General features: G+C 46.7%; 3 non-coding genes across 3 annotated transcripts; all 3 read right to left on the bottom strand.

Moving 5' to 3' along the window:
* Nucleotides 1-227: 227 nt before the first annotated feature.
* On the bottom strand, nucleotides 228-299 carry TRNAG-UCC (transfer RNA glycine (anticodon UCC)). The gene has a single exon. It is a non-coding gene; the product is annotated as a tRNA-Gly (tRNA).
* Nucleotides 300-5031: 4732 nt separating this feature from the next.
* Nucleotides 5032-5103, bottom strand: TRNAG-UCC (transfer RNA glycine (anticodon UCC)). The gene has a single exon. It is a non-coding gene; the product is annotated as a tRNA-Gly (tRNA).
* A 12678-nt stretch (nucleotides 5104-17781) lies between these two features.
* TRNAG-UCC (transfer RNA glycine (anticodon UCC)) lies at nucleotides 17782-17853 on the bottom strand. Its single transcript has one exon. It is a non-coding gene; the product is annotated as a tRNA-Gly (tRNA).
* Between the last annotated feature and the right edge of the window lie 1471 nt (nucleotides 17854-19324).

Consider the following 19324-nt stretch of genomic DNA (forward strand, 5'->3'; position numbering starts at 1 on the left):
CCCCCCTGCAGCCCATTTATTACCAGCAGTTGTGAGTGGTGACTGCTGTTTGTAAAATATAAAAATTTCAGGACATAGAAAGTCGCAGACGGGGCTTTTGGGATGCCTGCCTATGTCTTTGTTTATTATTTATCTAATAGCTGAGTAATCTGGTCAAGATATTTCTCTTTTTTTTAACATATTGCGTTAGAATAGCTACTGCTTTCTTAATGTATAAATATTAGCACTGCGTTGGCCGGGAATCAAACCCGGGTCAACTGCTTGGAAGGCAGCTATGCTCACCACTATACCACCAACGCTCCATGGCATATGTTTTTTTTAAGCTCTAGACATCACAACCCTGAGTTCAATTACTATATTGCACCAGTATCAGAGGTATTTTTGGTTTACAGACCAACATGAAAATCAGGAAAAAAGTTCTTGCAACTGCTAAGGAACTGGAGATTGATACCCATGCAAAAGCTGCGCAGAAAAGGAAAAAGGGAAAGCAGCAGTTCAAATCATTGAAATAAGCATATATTGGCAGCAAGGGAAAAACAGCAGGGTAGAGAAAGAAAACAGCTCCACGAAATTCACAGGAGATTGATAATAGTAGGAGAAAAAAAGGGAATAATAGCGTTCCAAGCAGGCTCAGAAAGAAGTGCGAGGGTCCCATCTTTCGTTAATGGTCATAACTGTGCATCATTTCCTTTGAAGAGTAGGGTTGATTCTCTGACCATCTGTCTCCCTGACTTTGAGCAGAGACCGATAGTTGAGCAGTCTCTTCCCACAAAAAGCTGGCACAAGCCTGCTGTTTTCCGCTCGGGCAGCGTGGAAACGAGAGAGTGGTCCTCACAAGAAAAAAAAAATCAATCCATGCTAGCAGAGGATGGTTTCGATCCATCAACCTCTGGGTTATGGGCCCAGCACGCTTCCGCTGCGCCACTCTGCTTCCTGTTCAAAATGCTGTGGTTATGCAGATCAGGAGCCTTCAGAGGAGTGGCATGGGATCGCTGGAGCTATTCTGGCAGGGCTCTCACTTCATTTGCCTAAGAATGTCACAAGGCATGCTGGGTGCAGAAAATCTTCGCCTTCCCCTCTCACAGTCAGTCATAGGGGAAAGTCAAGGCCCTCTCAGTCACTAGCCATGTCACGCCTTTGTCAAGACAGAAGCACCCCCACCCGCTCCTTCTCTGTGATCCTGCGCTACCATGCTCAGGTTTTGGCCTTACCTGGGAGCCAGAGGTGCACCCGGTGAGGGCTTGTCCAGTATGAGCGTTTGGGAGCGTTCGGGACGTGAGTGGACTTAGGATTGGAAGTTCTGTCCATTCGAAGCAGCCAACCTTCCTGCTGCAGACAGGGGCTGTTCCCTTGGGTTTCTTTCACCTTGCTCTCGGATAAATTTGGTTGTATGCTGCAGTTGCCTGCGATGACTACAAGGTGGCGCTGCTTTCAGGTAAGAGCACAAATATGCAGAAAATGTTGGGGACTTTTGCCACATTTATTGGTGGTGGGTCTCGCACATTTTTTCCAGGGGAGTGATATTGACCTGAAACACTTTTTACTACAGAGATGCTGCAGTTCTAAAGGCTGGTCGGGCAGAAGGGCTTAGCCGTTTCATTGCCTGCCCCCCTGCAGCCCATTTATTACCAGCAGTTGTGAGTGGTGACTGCTGTTTGTAAAATATAAAAATTTCAGGACATAGAAAGTCGCAGACGGGGCTTCTGGGATGCCTGCCTATGTCTTTGTTTATTATTTATGTAATAGCTGAGTAATCTGGTCAAGATATTTCTCTTTTTTTTAACATATTGCGTTAGAATAGCTACTGCTTTCTTAATGTATAAATATTAGCACTGTGTTGGCCAGGAATCGAACCCGGGTCAACTGCTTGGAAGGCGGCTATGCTCACCACTATACCACCAACGCTCCATGGCATATGTTTTTTTTAAGCTCTAGACATCACAACCCTGAGTTCAATGACTATATTGCACCAGTATCAGAGGTATTTTTGGTTTACAGACCAACATGAAAATCAGGAAAAAAGTTCTTGCAACTGCTAAGGAACTGGAGATTGAAACCCATGCAAAAGCTGCGCAGAAAAGGAGAAAGGGAAAGCAGCAGTTCAAATCATTGAAATAAGCATATATTGGCAGCAAGGGAAAAACAGCAGGGTAGAGAAAGAAAACAGCTCCACGAAATTCACAGGAGATTGATAATAGCAGGACAAAAAAAGGGAATAATAGCGTTCCAAGCAGGCTCAGAAAGAAGTGCGAGGGTCCCATCTTTCGTTAATGGTCATAACTGTGCATCATTTCCTTTGAAGTGTAGGGTTGATTCTCTGACCATCTGTAAACCTGACTTTGAGCAGAGACCGATAGTTGAGAAGTCTCTTCCCACAAAAAGCTGGCACAAGCCTGCTGTTTTCCGCTCTGGCAGCGTGGAAACGAGAGAGTGGTCCTCACAAGAAAAAAAAATCAATCCATGCTAGCAGAGGATGGTTTCGATCCATCGACCTCTGGGTTATGGGCCCAGCACGCTTCCGCTGCGCCACTCTGCTCCCTGTTCAAAATGCTGTGGTTATGCAGATCAGGAGCCTTCAGAGGAGTGGCATGGGATCGCTGGAGCTATTCTGGCAGGGCTCTCACCTCATTTGCCTAAGAATGTCACAAGGCATGCTGGGTGCAGAAAATCTTCGCCTTCCCCTCTCACAGTCAGTCATAGGGGAAAGTCAAGGCCCTCTCAGTCACTAGCCATGTCACGCCTTTGTCAAGACAGAAGCACCCCCACCCGCTCCTTCTCTGTGATCCTGCGCTACCATGCTCAGGTTTTGGCCTTACCTGGGAGCCAGAGGTGCACCCGGTGAGGGCTTGTCCGGTATGAGCGTTTGGGAGCGTTCGGGACGTGAGTGGACTTAGGACTGGAAGTTCTGTCCATTCGAAGCAGCCAACCTTCCTGCTGCAGACAGGGGCTGTTCCCTTGGGTTTCTTTCACCTTGCTCTCGGATAAATTTGGTTGTATGCTGCAGTTGCCTGCGATGACTACAAGGTGGCGCTGCTTTCTGGTAAGAGCACAAATATGCAGAAAATGTTGGGGACTTTTGCCACATTTATCGCTGGTGGGTCGCGCACATTTTTTCCTGGGAAGAGATATTGACCTGAAACACTTTTTACTGCAGAGATGCTGCAGTTCTAAAGGCTGGTCGGGCAGAAGGGCTTAGCCATTTCATTGCCTGCCCCCCTGCAGCCTATTTATTACCAGCAGTTGTGAGTGGTGACTGCTGTTTGTAAAATATAAAAATTTCAGGACATAGAAAGTCGCAGACGGGGCTTTTGGGATGTCTGCCTATGTCTTTGTTAATTATTTATCTAATAGCTGAGTAATCTGGTCAAGATATTTTTCTTTTTTTTAACATATTGCGTTAGAATAGCTACTGCTTTCTTAATGTATAAATATTAGCACTGCGTTGGCTGGGAATCGAACCCAGGTCAACTGCTCGGAAGGCAGCTATGCTCACCACTATACCACCAACTCTCCATGGTATATTTTTTTTTAAGCTCTAGACATCACAACCCTGAGTTCAATTACTATATTGCACCAGTATCACAGGTATTTTTGGTTTACAGACCAACATGAAAATCAGGAAAAAAGTTCTTGCAACTGCTAAGGAACTGGAGATTGAAACCCATGCAAAAGCTGCGCAGAAAAGGAGAAAGGGAAGGCAGCAGTTCAAATCATTGAAATAAGCATATATTGGCAGCAAGGGAAAAACAGCAGGGTAGAGAAAGAAAACAGCTCCACGAAATTCACAGGAGATTGATAATAGTAGGAGAAAAAAAGGGAATAATAGCGTTCCAAGCAGGCTCAGAAAGAAGTGCGAGGGTCCCATCTTTCGTTAATGGTCATAACTGTGCATCATTTCCTTTGAAGAGTAGGGTTGATTCTCTGACCATCTGTCTCCCTGACTTTGAGCAGAGACCGATAGTTGAGCAGTCTCTTCCCACAAAAAGCTGGCACAAGCCTGCTGTTTTCCGCTCTGGCAGCGTGGAAACGAGAGAGTGGTCCTCACAAGAAAAAAAAATCAATCCATGCTAGCAGAGGATGGTTTCGATCCATCAACCTCTGGGTTATGAGCCAAGCACGCTTCCGCTGCGCCACTCTGCTTCCTGTTCAAAATGCTGTGGTTATGCAGATCAGGAGCCTTCAGAGGAGTGGCATGGGATCGCTGGAGCTATTCTGGCAGGGCTCTCACCTCATTTGCCTAAGAATGTCACAAGGCATGCTGGGTGCAGAAAATCTTCGCCTTCCCCTCTCACTGTCAGTCATAGGGGAAAGTCAATACCCTCTCAGTCACTAGCCATGTCACGCCTTTGTCAAGACAGAAGCACCCCCACCCGCTCCTTCTCTGTGATCCTGCGCTACCATGCTCAGGTTTTGGCCTTACCTGGGAGCCAGAGGTGCACCCGGTGAGGGCGAGCGTTTGGGAGTGTTCGGGACGTGAGTGGGCTTAGGACTGGAAGTTCTGACCATTCGAATCAGCCAACCTTCATGCTGCAGACAGGGGCTGTTCCCTTGGGTTTCTTTCACCTTGCTCTCGGATAAATTTGGTCTTGTGCTGCAGTTGCCTGCGATAACTACAAGGTGGCGCTGCTTTCAGGTAAGAGCACAAATATGCAGAAAATGTTGGGGACTTTTGCCACATTTATCGGTGGTGGGTCTCGCACATTTTTTCCAGGGGAGAGATATTGACCTGAAACACTTTTTACTGCAGAGATGCTGCAGTTCTAAAGGCTGGTCGGGCAGAAGGGCTTAGCCGTTTCATTGCCTGCCCCCCTGCAGCACATTTATTACCAGCAGTTGTGAGTGGTGACTGCTGTTTGTAAAATATAAAAATTTCAGGACATAGAATGTCGCAGACGGGGCTTTTGGGATGCCTGCCTATGTCTTTGTTTATTATTTATCTAATAGCTGAGTAATCTGGTCAAGATATTTCTCTTTTTTTTAACATATTGCGTTAGAATAGCTACTGCTTTCTTAATGTATAAATATTAGCAATGCGTTGGCCGGGAATCGAACCCGGGTCAACTGCTTGGAAAGCAGCTATGCTCACCACTATACCACCAACGCTCCATGGCATATGTTTTTTTTAAGCTCTAGACATCACAACCCTGAGTTCAATTACTATATTGCACCAGTATCAGAGGTATTTTTGGTTTACAGACCAACATGAAAATCAGGAAAACAGTTCTTGCAACTGCTAAGGAACTGGAGATTGAAACCAATGCAAAAGCTGCGCAGAAAAGGAGAAAGGGAAAGCAGCAGTTCAAATCATTGAAATAAGCATATATTGGCAGCAAGGGAAAAACAGCAGGGTAGAGAAAGAAAACAGCTCCACGAAATTCACAGGAGATTGATAATAGCAGGACAAAAAAAGGGAATAATAGCTTTCCAAGCAGGCTCAGAAAGAAGTGCGAGGGTCCCATCTTTCGTTAATGGTCATAACCGTGCAACATTTCCTTTGAAGTGTAGGGTTGATTCTCTGACCATCTATCTCCCTGACTTTGAGCAGAGACCGATAGTTGAGCAGTCTCTTCCCACAAAAAGCTGGCACAAGCCTGCTGTTTTCCGCTCTGGCAGCGTGGAAACGAGAGAGTGGTCCTCACAAGAAAAAAAAATCAATCCATGCTAGCAGAGGATGGTTTCGATCCATCGACCTCTGGGTTATGGGCCCAGCACGCTTCCGCTGCGCCACTCTGCTTCCTGTTCAAAATGCTGTGGTTATCCAGATCAGGAGCCTTCAGAGGAGTGGCATGGGATCGCTGGAGCTATTCTGGCAGGGCTCTCACCTCATTTGCCTAAGAATGTCACAAGGCATGCTGGGTGCAGAAAATCTTCGCCTTCCCCTCTCACAGTCAGTCATAGGGGAAAGTCAAGGCCCTCTCTGTCACTAGCCATGTCACGCCTTTGTCAAGACAGAAGCACCCCCACCCGCTCCTTCTCTGTGATCCTGCGCTACCATGCTCAGGTTTTGGCCTTACCTGGGAGCCAGAGGTGCACCCGGTGAGAGTGTTTGGGAGCGTTCGGGACGTGAGTGGACTTAGGACTGGAAGTTCTGTCCATTCGAAGCAGCCAACCTTCCTGCTGCAGACAGGGGCTGTTCCCTTGGGTTTCTTTCACCTTGCTCTCGGATAAATTTGGTTGTATGCTGCAGTTGCCTGCGATGACTACAAGGTGGCGCTGCTTTCAGGTAAGAGCACAAATATGCAGAAAATGTTGGGGACTTTTGCCACATTTATCGGTGGTGGGTCTCGCACATTTTTTCCTGGGGAGAGATATTGACCTGAAACACTTTTTACTGCAGAGATGCTGCAGTTCTAAAGGCTGGTCGGGCAGAAGGGCTTAGCCGTTTCATTGCCTGCCCCCCTGCAGCCTATTTATTACCAGCAGTTGTGAGTGGTGACTGCTGTTTGTAAAATATAAAAATTTCAGGACGCAGACGGGGCTTTTGGGATGTCTGCCTATGTCTTTGTTTATTATTTATCTAATAGCTGAGTAATCTGGTCAAGATATTTTTAACATATTGCGTTAGAATAGCTACTGCTTTCTTAATGTATAAATATTAGCACTGCGTTGGCCGGGAATCGAACCCAGGTCAATTGCTTGGAAGGCAGCTATGCTCACCACTATACAACCAACGCTACATGGTATATTTTTTTTTTAAGCTCTAGACATCACAACCCTGAGTTCAATTACTATATTGCACCAGTATCACAGGTATTTTTGGTTTACAGACCAACATGAAAATCAGGAAAAAAGTTCTTGCAACTGCTAAGGAACTGGAGATTCCATGCAAAAGCTGCGCAGAAAAGGAGAAAGGGAAAGCAGCAGTTCAAATCATTGAAATAAGCATATATTGGCAGCAAGGGAAAAACAGCAGGGTAGAGAAAGAAAACAGCTCCACGAAATTCACAGGAGATTGATAATAGTAGGAGAAAAAAAGGGAATAATAGCGTTCCAAGCAGGCTCAGAAAGAAGTGCGAGGGTCCCATCTTTCGTTAATGGTCATAACTGTGCATCATTTCCTTTGAAGTGTAGGGTTGATTCTCTGACCATCTGTCTCCCTGACTTTGAGCAGAGACCGATAGTTGAGCAGTCTCTTCCCACAAAAAGCTGGCACAAGCCTGCTGTTTTCCGCTCTGGCAGCGTGGAAACGAGAGAGTGGTCCTCACAAGAAAAAAAAATCAATCCATGCTAGCAGAGGATGGTTTCGATCCATCAACCTCTGGGTTATGGGCCCAGCACGCTTCCGCTGCGCCACTCTGCTTCCTGTTCAAAATACTGTGGTTATGCAGATCAGGAGCCTTCAGAGGAGTGGCATGGGATCGCTGGAGCTATTCTGGCAGGGCTCTCACCTCATTTGCCTAAGAATGTCACAAGGCATGCTGGGTGCAGAAAATCTTCGCCTTCCCCTCTCACTGTCAGTCATAGGGGAAAGTCAAGGCCCTCTCAGTCACTAGCCATGTCACGCCTTTGTCAAGACAGAAGCACCCCCACCCGCTCCTTCTCTGTGATCATGTGCTACCATGCTCAGGTTTTGGCCTTACCTGGGAGCCAGAGGTGCACCCGGTGAGGGCTTGCCCGGTATGAGCGTTTGGGAGCGTTCGGAACGTGAGTGGACTTAGGACTGGAAGTTCTGACCATTCGATTCAGCCAACCTTCCTGCTGCAGACAGGGGCTGTTCCCTTGGGTTTCTTTCACCTTGCTCTCGGATAAATTTGGTTGTATGCTGCAGTTGCCTGCGATGACTACAAGGTGGCGCTGCTTTCAGGTAAGAGCACAAATATGCAGAAAATGTTGGGGACTTTTGCCACATTTATCGGTGGTGGGTCTCGCACATTTTTTCCAGGGGAGAGATATTGACCTGAAACACTTTTTACTGCAGAGATGCTGCAGTTCTAAAGGCTCGTCGGGCAGAAGGGCTTAGCCGTTTCATTGCCTGCCCCCCTGCAGCACATTTATTACCAGCAGTTGTGAGTGGTGACTGCTGTTTGTAAAATATAAAAATTTCAGGACATAGAAAGTCGCAGACGGGGCTTTTGGGATGCCTGCCTATGTCTTTGTTTATTATTTATCTAATAGCTGAGTAATCTGGTCAAGATATTTCTCTTTTTTTTAACATATTGCGTTAGAATAGCTGCTGCTTTCTTAATGTATAAATATTAGCACTGCGTTGGCCGGGAATCGAACCCGGGTCAATTGCTTGGAAGGCAGCTATGCTCACCACTATACCACCAACGCTCCATGGCATATGTTTTTTTAAGCTCTAGACATCACAACCCTGAGTTCAATTACTATATTGCACCAGTATCAGAGGTATTTTTGGTTTACAGACCAACATGAAAATCAGGAAAAAAGTTCTTGCAACTGCTAAGGAACTGGAGATTGATACCCATGCAAAAGCTGCGCAGAAAAGGAAAAAGGGAAAGCAGCAGTTCAAATCATTGAAATAAGCATATATTGGCAGCAAGGGAAAAACAGCAGGGTAGAGAAAGAAAACAGCTCCACGAAATTCACAGGAGATTGATAATAGTAGGAGAAAAAAAGGGAATAATAGCGTTCCAAGCAGGCTCAGAAAGAAGTGCGAGGGTCCCATCTTTCGTTAATGGTCATAACTGTGCATCATTTCCTTTGAAGAGTAGGGTTGATTCTCTGACCATCTGTCTCCCTGACTTTGAGCAGAGACCGATAGTTGAGCAGTCTCTTCCCACAAAAAGCTGGCACAAGCCTGCTGTTTTCCGCTCGGGCAGCGTGGAAACGAGAGAGTGGTCCTCACAAGAAAAAAAAAATCAATCCATGCTAGCAGAGGATGGTTTCGATCCATCAACCTCTGGGTTATGGGCCCAGCACGCTTCCGCTGCGCCACTCTGCTTCCTGTTCAAAATGCTGTGGTTATGCAGATCAGGAGCCTTCAGAGGAGTGGCATGGGATCGCTGGAGCTATTCTGGCAGGGCTCTCACTTCATTTGCCTAAGAATGTCACAAGGCATGCTGGGTGCAGAAAATCTTCGCCTTCCCCTCTCACAGTCAGTCATAGGGGAAAGTCAAGGCCCTCTCAGTCACTAGCCATGTCACGCCTTTGTCAAGACAGAAGCACCCCCACCCGCTCCTTCTCTGTGATCCTGCGCTACCATGCTCAGGTTTTGGCCTTACCTGGGAGCCAGAGGTGCACCCGGTGAGGGCTTGTCCGGTATGAGCGTTTGGGAGCGTTCGGGACGTGAGTGGACTTAGGATTGGAAGTTCTGTCCATTCGAAGCAGCCAACCTTCCTGCTGCAGACAGGGGCTGTTCCCTTGGGTTTCTTTCACCTTGCTCTCGGATAAATTTGGTTGTATGCTGCAGTTGCCTGCGATGACTACAAGGTGGCGCTGCTTTCAGGTAAGAGCACAAATATGCAGAAAATGTTGGGGACTTTTGCCACATTTATTGGTGGTGGGTCTCGCACATTTTTTCCAGGGGAGTGATATTGACCTGAAACACTTTTTACTACAGAGATGCTGCAGTTCTAAAGGCTGGTCGGGCAGAAGGGCTTAGCCGTTTCATTGCCTGCCCCCCTGCAGCCCATTTATTACCAGCAGTTGTGAGTGGTGACTGCTGTTTGTAAAATATAAAAATTTCAGGACATAGAAAGTCGCAGACGGGGCTTCTGGGATGCCTGCCTATGTCTTTGTTTATTATTTATCTAATAGCTGAGTAATCTGGTCAAGATATTTCTCTTTTTTTTAACATATTGCGTTAGAATAGCTACTGCTTTCTTAATGTATAAATATTAGCACTGTGTTGGCCGGGAATCGAACCCGGGTCAACTGCTTGGAAGGCGGCTATGCTCACCACTATACCACCAACGCTCCATGGCATATGTTTTTTTTAAGCTCTAGACATCACAACCCTGAGTTCAATGACTATATTGCACCAGTATCAGAGGTATTTTTGGTTTACAGACCAACATGAAAATCAGGAAAAAAGTTCTTGCAACTGCTAAGGAACTGGAGATTGAAACCCATGCAAAAGCTGCGCAGAAAAGGAGAAAGGGAAAGCAGCAGTTCAAATCATTGAAATAAGCATATATTGGCAGCAAGGGAAAAACAGAAGGGTAGAGAAAGAAAACAGCTCCACGAAATTCACAGGAGATTGATAATAGCAGGACAAAAAAAGGGAATAATAGCGTTCCAAGCAGGCTCAGAAAGAAGTGCGAGGGTCCCATCTTTCGTTAATGGTCATAACTGTGCATCATTTCCTTTGAAGTGTAGGGTTGATTCTCTGACCATCTGTCAACCTGACTTTGAGCAGAGACCGATAGTTGAGAAGTCTCTTCCCACAAAAAGCTGGCACAAGCCTGCTGTTTTCCGCTCTGGCAGCGTGGAAACAAGAGAGTGGTCCTCACAAGAAAAAAAAATCAATCCATGCTAGCAGAGGATGGTTTCGATCCATCGACCTCTGGGTTATGGGCCCAGCACGCTTCCGCTGCGCCACTCTGCTCCCTGTTCAAAATGCTGTGGTTATGCAGATCAGGAGCCTTCAGAGGAGTGGCATGGGATCGCTGGAGCTATTCTGGCAGGGCTCTCACCTCATTTGCCTAAGAATGTCACAAGGCATGCTGGGTGCAGAAAATCTTCGCCTTCCCCTCTCACAGTCAGTCATAGGGGAAAGTCAAGGCCCTCTCAGTCACTAGCCATGTCACGCCTTTGTCAAGACAGAAGCACCCCCACCCGCTCCTTCTCTGTGATCCTGCGCTACCATGCTCAGGTTTTGGCCTTACCTGGGAGCCAGAGGTGCACCCGGTGAGAGTGTTTGGGAGCGTTCGGGACGTGAGTGGACTTAGGACTGGAAGTTCTGTCCATTCGAAGCAGCCAACCTTCCTGCTGCAGACAGGGGCTGTTCCCTTGGGTTTCTTTCACCTTGCTCTCGGATAAATTTGGTTGTATGCTGCAGTTGCCTGCGATGACTACAAGGTGGCGCTGCTTTCAGGTAAGAGCACAAATATGCAGAAAATGTTGGGGACTTTTGCCACATTTATCGGTGGTGGGTCTCGCACATTTTTTCCTGGGGAGAGATATTGACCTGAAACACTTTTTACTGCAGAGATGCTGCAGTTCTAAAGGCTGGTCGGGCAGAAGGGCTTAGCCGTTTCATTGCCTGCCCCCCTGCAGCCTATTTATTACCAGCAGTTGTGAGTGGTGACTGCTGTTTGTAAAATATAAAAATTTCAGGACGCAGACGGGGCTTTTGGGATGTCTGCCTATGTCTTTGTTTATTATTTATCTAATAGCTGAGTAATCTGGTCAAGATATTTTTAACATATTGCGTTAGAATAGCTACTGCTTTCTTAATGTATAAATATTAGCACTGCGTTGGCCGGGAATCGAACCCAGGTCAATTGCTTGGAAGGCAGCTATGCTCACCACTATACAACCAACGCTACATGGTATATTTTTTTTTTAAGCTCTAGACATCACAACCCTGAGTTCAATTACTATATTGCACCAGTATCACAGGTATTTTTGGTTTACAGACCAACATGAAAATCAGGAAAAAAGTTCTTGCAACTGCTAAGGAACTGGAGATTCCATGCAAAAGCTGCGCAGAAAAGGAGAAAGGGAAAGCAGCAGTTCAAATCATTGAAATAAGCATATATTGGCAGCAAGGGAAAAACAGCAGGGTAGAGAAAGAAAACAGCTCCACGAAATTCACAGGAGATTGATAATAGTAGGAGAAAAAAAGGGAATAATAGCGTTCCAAGCAGGCTCAGAAAGAAGTGCGAGGGTCCCATCTTTCGTTAATGGTCATAACTGTGCATCATTTCCTTTGAAGTGTAGGGTTGATTCTCTGACCATCTGTCTCCCTGACTTTGAGCAGAGACCGATAGTTGAGCAGTCTCTTCCCACAAAAAGCTGGCACAAGCCTGCTGTTTTCCGCTCTGGCAGCGTGGAAACGAGAGAGTGGTCCTCACAAGAAAAAAAAATCAATCCATGCTAGCAGAGGATGGTTTCGATCCATCAACCTCTGGGTTATGGGCCCAGCACGCTTCCGCTGCGCCACTCTGCTTCCTGTTCAAAATACTGTGGTTATGCAGATCAGGAGCCTTCAGAGGAGTGGCATGGGATCGCTGGAGCTATTCTGGCAGGGCTCTCACCTCATTTGCCTAAGAATGTCACAAGGCATGCTGGGTGCAGAAAATCTTCGCCTTCCCCTCTCACTGTCAGTCATAGGGGAAAGTCAAGGCCCTCTCAGTCACTAGCCATGTCACGCCTTTGTCAAGACAGAAGCACCCCCACCCGCTCCTTCTCTGTGATCATGTGCTACCATGCTCAGGTTTTGGCCTTACCTGGGAGCCAGAGGTGCACCCGGTGAGGGCTTGCCCGGTATGAGCGTTTGGGAGCGTTCGGAACGTGAGTGGACTTAGGACTGGAAGTTCTGACCATTCGATTCAGCCAACCTTCCTGCTGCAGACAGGGGCTGTTCCCTTGGGTTTCTTTCACCTTGCTCTCGGATAAATTTGGTTGTATGCTGCAGTTGCCTGCGATGACTACAAGGTGGCGCTGCTTTCAGGTAAGAGCACAAATATGCAGAAAATGTTGGGGACTTTTGCCACATTTATCGGTGGTGGGTCTCGCACATTTTTTCCAGGGGAGAGATATTGACCTGAAACACTTTTTACTGCAGAGATGCTGCAGTTCTAAAGGCTCGTCGGGCAGAAGGGCTTAGCCGTTTCATTGCCTGCCCCCCTGCAGCACATTTATTACCAGCAGTTGTGAGTGGTGACTGCTGTTTGTAAAATATAAAAATTTCAGGACATAGAAAGTCGCAGACGGGGCTTTTGGGATGCCTGCCTATGTCTTTGTTTATTATTTATCTAATAGCTGAGTAATCTGGTCAAGATATTTCTCTTTTTTTTAACATATTGCGTTAGAATAGCTGCTGCTTTCTTAATGTATAAATATTAGCACTGCGTTGGCCGGGAATCGAACCCGGGTCAATTGCTTGGAAGGCAGCTATGCTCACCACTATACCACCAACGCTCCATGGCATATGTTTTTTTAAGCTCTAGACATCACAACCCTGAGTTCAATTACTATATTGCACCAGTATCAGAGGTATTTTTGGTTTACAGACCAACATGAAAATCAGGAAAAAAGTTCTTGCAACTGCTAAGGAACTGGAGATTGATACCCATGCAAAAGCTGCGCAGAAAAGGAAAAAGGGAAAGCAGCAGTTCAAATCATTGAAATAAGCATATATTGGCAGCAAGGGAAAAACAGCAGGGTAGAGAAAGAAAACAGCTCCACGAAATTCACAGGAGATTGATAATAGTAGGAGAAAAAAAGGGAATAATAGCGTTCCAAGCAGGCTCAGAAAGAAGTGCGAGGGTCCCATCTTTCGTTAATGGTCATAACTGTGCATCATTTCCTTTGAAGAGTAGGGTTGATTCTCTGACCATCTGTCTCCCTGACTTTGAGCAGAGACCGATAGTTGAGCAGTCTCTTCCCACAAAAAGCTGGCACAAGCCTGCTGTTTTCCGCTCGGGCAGCGTGGAAACGAGAGAGTGGTCCTCACAAGAAAAAAAAAATCAATCCATGCTAGCAGAGGATGGTTTCGATCCATCAACCTCTGGGTTATGGGCCCAGCACGCTTCCGCTGCGCCACTCTGCTTCCTGTTCAAAATGCTGTGGTTATGCAGATCAGGAGCCTTCAGAGGAGTGGCATGGGATCGCTGGAGCTATTCTGGCAGGGCTCTCACTTCATTTGCCTAAGAATGTCACAAGGCATGCTGGGTGCAGAAAATCTTCGCCTTCCCCTCTCACAGTCAGTCATAGGGGAAAGTCAAGGCCCTCTCAGTCACTAGCCATGTCACGCCTTTGTCAAGACAGAAGCACCCCCACCCGCTCCTTCTCTGTGATCCTGCGCTACCATGCTCAGGTTTTGGCCTTACCTGGGAGCCAGAGGTGCACCCGGTGAGGGCTTGTCCGGTATGAGCGTTTGGGAGCGTTCGGGACGTGAGTGGACTTAGGATTGGAAGTTCTGTCCATTCGAAGCAGCCAACCTTCCTGCTGCAGACAGGGGCTGTTCCCTTGGGTTTCTTTCACCTTGCTCTCGGATAAATTTGGTTGTATGCTGCAGTTGCCTGCGATGACTACAAGGTGGCGCTGCTTTCAGGTAAGAGCACAAATATGCAGAAAATGTTGGGGACTTTTGCCACATTTATTGGTGGTGGGTCTCGCACATTTTTTCCAGGGGAGTGATATTGACCTGAAACACTTTTTACTACAGAGATGCTGCAGTTCTAAAGGCTGGTCGGGCAGAAGGGCTTAGCCGTTTCATTGCCTGCCCCCCTGCAGCCCATTTATTACCAGCAGTTGTGAGTGGTGACTGCTGTTTGTAAAATATAAAAATTTCAGGACATAGAAAGTCGCAGACGGGGCTTCTGGGATGCCTGCCTATGTCTTTGTTTATTATTTATCTAATAGCTGAGTAATCTGGTCAAGATATTTCTCTTTTTTTTAACATATTGCGTTAGAATAGCTACTGCTTTCTTAATGTATAAATATTAGCACTGTGTTGGCCGGGAATCGAACCCGGGTCAACTGCTTGGAAGGCGGCTATGCTCACCACTATACCACCAACGCTCCATGGCATATGTTTTTTTTAAGCTCTAGACATCACAACCCTGAGTTCAATGACTATATTGCACCAGTATCAGAGGTATTTTTGGTTTACAGACCAACATGAAAATCAGGAAAAAAGTTCTTGCAACTGCTAAGGAACTGGAGATTGAAACCCATGCAAAAGCTGCGCAGAAAAGGAGAAAGGGAAAGCAGCAGTTCAAATCATTGAAATAAGCATATATTGGCAGCAAGGGAAAAACAGAAGGGTAGAGAAAGAAAACAGCTCCACGAAATTCACAGGAGATTGATAATAGCAGGACAAAAAAAGGGAATAATAGCGTTCCAAGCAGGCTCAGAAAGAAGTGCGAGGGTCCCATCTTTCGTTAATGGTCATAACTGTGCATCATTTCCTTTGAAGTGTAGGGTTGATTCTCTGACCATCTGTCAACCTGACTTTGAGCAGAGACCGATAGTTGAGAAGTCTCTTCCCATAAAAAGCTGGCACAAGCCTGCTGTTTTCCGCTCTGGCAGCGTGGAAACAAGAGAGTGGTCCTCACAAGAAAAAAAAATCAATCCATGCTAGCAGAGGATGGTTTCGATCCATCGACCTCTGGGTTATGGGCCCAGCACGCTTCCGCTGCGCCACTCTGCTCCCTGTTCAAAATGCTGTGGTTATGCAGATCAGGAGCCTTCAGAGGAGTGGCATGGGATCGCTGGAGCTATTCTGGCAGGGCTCTCACCTCATTTGCCTAAGAATGTCACAAGGCATGCTGGGTGCAGAAAATCTTCGCCTTCCCCTCTCACAGTCAGTCATAGGGGAAAGTCAAGGCCCTCTCAGTCACTAGCCATGTCACGCCTTTGTCAAGACAGAAGCACCCCCACCCGCTCCTTCTCTGTGATCCTGCGCTACCATGCTCAGGTTTTGGCCTTACCTGGGAGCCAGAGGTGCACCCGGTGAGGGCTTGTCCGGTATGAGCGTTTGGGAGCGTTCGGGACGTGAGTGGACTTAGGACTGGAAGTTCTGTCCATTCGAAGCAGCCAACCTTCCTGCTGCAGACAGGGGCTGTTCCCTTGGGTTTCTTTCACCTTGCTCTCGGATAAATTTGGTTGTATGCTGCAGTTGCCTGCGATGACTACAAGGTGGCGCTGCTTTCAGGTAAGAGCACAAATATGCAGAAAATGTTGGGGACTTTTGCCACATTTATCGCTGGTGGGTCGCGCACATTTTTTCCTGGGAAGAGATATTGACCTGAAACACTTTTTACTGCAGAGATGCTGCAGTTCTAAAGGCTGGTCGGGCAGAAGGGCTTAGCCATTTCATTGCCTGCCCCCCTGCAGCCTATTTATTACCAGCAGTTGTGAGTGGTGACTGCTGTTTGTAAAATATAAAAATTTCAGGACATAGAAAGTCGCAGACGGGGCTTTTGGGATGCCTGCCTATGTCTTTGTTTATTATTTATCTAATAGCTGAGTAATCTGGTCAAGATATTTTTCTTTTTTTTAACATATTGCGTTAGAATAGCTACTGCTTTCTTAATGTATAAATATTAGCACTGCGTTGGCTGGGAATCGAACCCAGGTCAACTGCTCGGAAGGCAGCTATGCTCACCACTATACCACCAACTCTCCATGGTATATTTTTTTTTAAGCTCTAGACATCACAACCCTGAGTTCAATTACTATATTGCACCAGTATCACAGGTATTTTTGGTTTACAGACCAACATGAAAATCAGGAAAAAAGTTCTTGCAACTGCTAAGGAACTGGAGATTGAAACCCATGCAAAAGCTGCGCAGAAAAGGAGAAAGGGAAGGCAGCAGTTCAAATCATTGAAATAAGCATATATTGGCAGCAAGGGAAAAACAGCAGGGTAGAGAAAGAAAACAGCTCCACGAAATTCACAGGAGATTGATAATAGTAGGAGAAAAAAAGGGAATAATAGCGTTCCAAGCAGGCTCAGAAAGAAGTGCGAGGGTCCCATCTTTCGTTAATGGTCATAACTGTGCATCATTTCCTTTGAAGAGTAGGGTTGATTCTCTGACCATCTGTCTCCCTGACTTTGAGCAGAGACCGATAGTTGAGCAGTCTCTTCCCACAAAAAGCTGGCACAAGCCTGCTGTTTTCCGCTCTGGCAGCGTGGAAACGAGAGAGTGGTCCTCACAAGAAAAAAAAATCAATCCATGCTAGCAGAGGATGGTTTCGATCCATCAACCTCTGGGTTATGAGCCAAGCACGCTTCCGCTGCGCCACTCTGCTTCCTGTTCAAAATATTGTGGTTATGCAGATCAGGAGCCTTCAGAGGAGTGGCATGGGATCGCTGGAGCTATTCTGGCAGGGCTCTCACCTCATTTGCCTAAGAATGTCACAAGGCATGCTGGGTGCAGAAAATCTTCGCCTTCCCCTCTCACTGTCAGTCATAGGGGAAAGTCAATACCCTCTCAGTCACTAGCCATGTCACGCCTTTGTCAAGACAGAAGCACCCCCACCCGCTCCTTCTCTGTGATCCTGCGCTACCATGCTCAGGTTTTGGCCTTACCTGGGAGCCAGAGGTGCACCCGGTGAGGGCGAGCGTTTGGGAGTGTTCGGGACGTGAGTGGGCTTAGGACTGGAAGTTCTGACCATTCGAATCAGCCAACCTTCATGCTGCAGACAGGGGCTGTTCCCTTGGGTTTCTTTCACCTTGCTCTCGGATAAATTTGGTTGTGTGCTGCAGTTGCCTGCGATAACTACAAGGTGGCGCTGCTTTCAGGTAAGAGCACAAATATGCAGAAAATGTTGGGGACTTTTGCCACATTTATCGGTGGTGGGTCTCGCACATTTTTTCCAGGGGAGAGATATTGACCTGAAACACTTTTTACTGCAGAGATGCTGCAGTTCTAAAGGCTGGTCGGGCAGAAGGGCTTAGCCGTTTCATTGCCTGCCCCCCTGCAGCACATTTATTACCAGCAGTTGTGAGTGGTGACTGCTGTTTGTAAAATATAAAAATTTCAGGACATAGAATGTCGCAGACGGGGCTTTTGGGATGCCTGCCTATGTCTTTGTTTATTATTTATCTAATAGCTGAGTAATCTGGTCAAGATATTTCTCTTTTTTTTAACATATTGCGTTAGAATAGCTACTGCTTTCTTAATGTATAAATATTAGCAATGCGTTGGCCGGGAATCGAACCCGGGTCAACTGCTTGGAAAGCAGCTATGCTCACCACTATACCACCAACGCTCCATGGCATATGTTTTTTTTAAGCTCTAGACATCACAACCCTGAGTTCAATTACTATATTGCACCAGTATCAGAGGTATTTTTGGTTTACAGACCAAGATGAAAATCAGGAAAACAGTTCTTGCAACTGCTAAGGAACTGGAGATTGAAACCAATGCAAAAGCTGCGCAGAAAAGGAGAAAGGGAAAGCAGCAGTTCAAATCATTGAAATAAGCATATATTGGCAGCAAGGGAAAAACAGCAGGGTAGAGAAAGAAAACAGCTCCACGAAATTCACAGGAGATTGATAATAGCAGGACAAAAAAAGGGAATAATAGCTTTCCAAGCAGGCTCAGAAAGAAGTGCGAGGGTCCCATCTTTCGTTAATGGTCATAACCGTGCAACATTTCCTTTGAAGTGTAGGGTTGATTCTCTGACCATCTATCTCCCTGACTTTGAGCAGAGACCGATAGTTGAGCAGTCTCTTCCCACAAAAAGCTGGCACAAGCCTGCTGTTTTCCGCTCTGGCAGCGTGGAAACGAGAGAGTGGTCCTCACAAGAAAAAAAAATCAATCCATGCTAGCAGAGGATGGTTTCGATCCATCGACCTCTGGGTTATGGGCCCAGCACGCTTCCGCTGCGCCACTCTGCTTCCTGTTCAAAATGCTGTGGTTATCCAGATCAGGAGCCTTCAGAGGAGTGGCATGGGATCGCTGGAGCTATTCTGGCAGGGCTCTCACCTCATTTGCCTAAGAATGTCACAAGGCATGCTGGGTGCAGAAAATCTTCGCCTTCCCCTCTCACAGTCAGTCATAGGGGAAAGTCAAGGCCCTCTCTGTCACTAGCCATGTCACGCCTTTGTCAAGACAGAAGCACCCCCACCCGCTCCTTCTCTGTGATCCTGCGCTACCATGCTCAGGTTTTGGCCTTACCTGGGAGCCAGAGGTGCACCCGGTGAGAGTGTTTGGGAGCGTTCGGGACGTGAGTGGACTTAGGACTGGAAGTTCTGTCCATTCGAAGCAGCCAACCTTCCTGCTGCAGACAGGGGCTGTTCCCTTGGGTTTCTTTCACCTTGCTCTCGGATAAATTTGGTTGTATGCTGCAGTTGCCTGCGATGACTACAAGGTGGCGCTGCTTTCAGGTAAGAGCACAAATATGCAGAAAATGTTGGGGACTTTTGCCACATTTATCGGTGGTGGGTCTCGCACATTTTTTCCTGGGGAGAGATATTGACCTGAAACACTTTTTACTGCAGAGATGCTGCAGTTCTAAAGGCTGGTCGGGCAGAAGGGCTTAGCCGTTTCATTGCCTGCCCCCCTGCAGCCTATTTATTACCAGCAGTTGTGAGTGGTGACTGCTGTTTGTAAAATATAAAAATTTCAGGACGCAGACGGGGCTTTTGGGATGTCTGCCTATGTCTTTGTTTATTATTTATCTAATAGCTGAGTAATCTGGTCAAGATATTTTTAACATATTGCGTTAGAATAGCTAC

This window comes from Pleurodeles waltl, unplaced genomic scaffold, assembly GCF_031143425.1.
Source record: "Pleurodeles waltl isolate 20211129_DDA unplaced genomic scaffold, aPleWal1.hap1.20221129 scaffold_69, whole genome shotgun sequence".
Lineage (NCBI taxonomy): Eukaryota > Metazoa > Chordata > Amphibia > Caudata > Salamandridae > Pleurodeles > Pleurodeles waltl.